This window comes from Oryctolagus cuniculus, chromosome 12, assembly GCF_051225735.1.
Source record: "Oryctolagus cuniculus isolate XC-2025 breed Fujian yellow rabbit chromosome 12, ASM5122573v1, whole genome shotgun sequence".
NCBI classification, from domain to species: domain Eukaryota; kingdom Metazoa; phylum Chordata; class Mammalia; order Lagomorpha; family Leporidae; genus Oryctolagus; species Oryctolagus cuniculus.
The window spans coordinates 52,923,299-52,926,448 of record NC_142878.1 but is presented as its reverse complement, the minus strand read 5'-3'; the positions used below and the strand labels follow the sequence as shown (position 1 = coordinate 52,926,448).

At 40.9% G+C, this 3,150-nt stretch overlaps 1 long non-coding RNA gene across 1 annotated transcript; it reads left to right on the top strand.

Moving 5' to 3' along the window:
- The first annotated feature begins 1,021 nt into the window (after positions 1-1,021).
- Positions 1,022-2,880, top strand: LOC138844655 (uncharacterized). Its single transcript, XR_011380821.2, has 2 exons — positions 1,022-1,900; positions 2,047-2,880. It is a non-coding gene; the product is annotated as an uncharacterized LOC138844655 (long non-coding RNA).
- The last annotated feature ends 270 nt before the right edge of the window (positions 2,881-3,150 follow it).

Below are 3,150 nucleotides of genomic sequence, written 5' to 3'. Positions count from 1 at the left end.
CAGCCAGATCGGAATGCCTTTAGGGCTGATTCTGAGGCCAGAGTGCTGTTTAGGACATCCGCCATTCTATGAGTCTGCTGAGTATCTCGCTTCCCATGTTGGATCACTCTCCCCTTTATTTATTCTATCGGTTAGTATTAGCAGGTACTAGACTTGTTTATGTGCTCCCTTTGACTCTTAGACCTATCAGTGTGATCAATTGTGAACTGAAATTGATCACTGGGACTAGTGAGATGGCATTGGTACATGCCAGCTTGATGGGATTAAATTGGAGTCCCCTGCTATGTTTCTAACTCTACCATTTGGGGCAAGTCAGCCTGAGCATGTCCCAAATTGTACATCTTTTCCCTCTTTTATTCCCACTCTTATGTTTAACAGGGATCAAATTTCAGTTAAATTTCAACACTTAAGAATAACCGTGTATTAATTACAGAATTAAACCAGTCATATTAAGTAGAACAGACAAAAAAAACTACTAAGAGGGATAATGTATTAAGTTGTTCATTAACAGTCAGGGCTACACTGATCAAGTCACCGTTTCATCTTATAAGTAAGGATCTGAGGCTCTGAAAGGTTATGTTGCTCAAGGCCACTCAGATAAAAAGTTGGACAGTTTGGTCACTTTGGGAAAAAATCTGGTATTATACTGTTATGTACTATAAGGAAATGAAAATGTTAGTATGTCACCTAGTATTTAAGATGTTAAAAATCTATCCTGATTTACTTAAATTATCTTTTTTTTTAATTTTCAATTATCTTTATATACAGAAGATCAATTTAGCATATGTTAAGTAAAGATTACCACATTTTGCTCCCACACAGAAACATAAAGTGTAAAATACTATTTGAGTACTAGTTATAGCATTGATTAAACACCTAAGAGTAATTGTGTATTAATTACAGAGCTCAACCAATAGTTTTAAGTAGAATATAAAATGCATCTTTTGTATTGTTGTGGCTTCCCCCCAACCTCCCTCCCTCCCGTGGCCCTCCCCTCACCCACTTCCTCTCCCATCCCGCCCTTCATCACGTTTCATTTTCGGTTACCTTCATATACCGAAGATCATTTTAGTATATACTAAGCAGGGATTTCAACAGGTTGCACTCACACAACCGAACCCGGTATAGGGTATTGTTCGACTAGTAGTGTTGTTTTTGAGTTTCATAGATAAACATATTAAGGACAGAGATCCTGCATGGGGAGCATGAACCCAGTGACTCCCGTTGTTGATTTAACAATTGGTACTCTTATTTATGACGTCAGCATATATTTCATTCTTACTATTCTGCTTACCAGATAACTGCATTGAGAATAAATCACTTGATTTTTTTAGCTTTACTTTTCTGTTTGTCAACTGAGAGTAGTATTATCTCTGTTACGTAATTTTTTGTATAGAATCATATACGTAAAGTAAGAAGTCATTTAGCACATGGAATGTTTTCACATTGATAGTTTGCAGGATTTGGACTTTTTGAGAAGTCATATAAAAGATTTCTAATCTGAGTGCTTTTCCTCCCACAGATCTCCATTCATCCAGCAACTTCCTATGAACCTAATAAGGCAGCCCACTTCCGAAAGGTCATCAATTCTCTCTGTGCTCCAAATTTAGGGGACATTTTCTAAGTACTGGGGAGGGTGGCTTCAAGAAAACAAGCTTTGATCCTTCCTTGATAACCACAGGAAACTGAATCTAGGGCACAATTGGTTGGAGTGTTTCTAGAACCTTTGAGGGAGCTTGTTTCTGGTTGGCCAGGAAATGACTGCACAATCCTGTTCTCTGAAGTAGATGTTCACATATCTAAACAGCAGCGCGGTCCCCTGTTGAGGATACGAGGGCAGGATAAATGGACAAGGATCCTTTGGCAGCCTCCTTGCTATTCCTGTGGCTTCATCTTAGCGGTAAGTCCAAAGATTGCCAGAAGCATTCTGGATAGTCCAGGAGCTGAAGGGTCAGGAGGAGGATGCAGACCCCTCTGAACTTTATCTGGGGGTAAATGAAGAAAGAGTGAAACCATTTCTGCCTCTGACTCTGTCTTTCTAAACAGGAGTGAGCAGCATGTCGAACGTGGAACAGAAACCTTGGTCCCTGCAAGTTCAGGAGGGAGAGAGCACCAATTTCACCTGCAGCTTCCCTACCAGTTCTTTCTATAACTTGAATTGGTACAGATGGAAACCTTCAAAATCCCCCAAGTTCTTGTTTGGCATGAGTTTAAATGGAGATGAAAAGCAGGAAGGACGAGTAAGAGCCACTCTTAACACTAAGGAGGGTCACAGCTACTTGTACATCAAAGGATCCCAGCTTGAAGACTCAGCCACATACCTCTGTGCCATGACACAGTGCTTCCGAGGCACCTGCAGTCTGTACCCAAACCTTGGCCAGGCATTGCTGTGGAACACAGAGTCAACAAAGAGACATGTGTGAGGTGGGAAATGTGAAGTCAGTGCGTTACAGCTTTTAAAATATGCAAGCACAGATAAACAAGCATTCTAGTAATTGTAGCGTCTTCAACTAATCAGAGCAAGCATCACTAATCTCGATTCCCACTAATGCCATATCATTGAGTCAGATCCACTTTCTCCTGTTTCAGCATGATTCAGAATTAACTAGCTATTCTAACCTATCTAAACTGATCTGAGTAAACAGGGGGTAATATTTACCCCTCATTGTTGTGACACCTTGGCTGCAAGTCCCTCCATCACATTTCTTTACATGTCTGAATGAGGCATGTGGAGATGTCCTGTCGTTACATACCTGAATGGAAATCAGCATTGTTTTGTACCAGGGCAAGTGATGTTGCCTCATTTAATTCACTGGGGATTTTGTTTTTGATTTAGTTCAACCCTCCCCCCCCAAATAAACATTTGTGTTTCACTTCTCATATGTGCCTATTTGTATTTTTCTTCACCTGTGGAGTAGATGTTTGGCTTCGCACTTAAGAACCCTGAGTCCCAAATCTAAGTGTCAGGTTTGATTCCTGGCTCTAGCTCCTGACTCTACTTCCTGCCAATACATTGAAAGGCAGCAATGATTGCCCAAGTAATTGGGTTCCTGGAATGAACTGCTAGCTCCCAAGTTCATTCTGACTGGGAGCTGTTGTGGGCATCTGGGGAGGGAAGCAGTGGATGGATCTATCTCTTTCTCTCTTGCT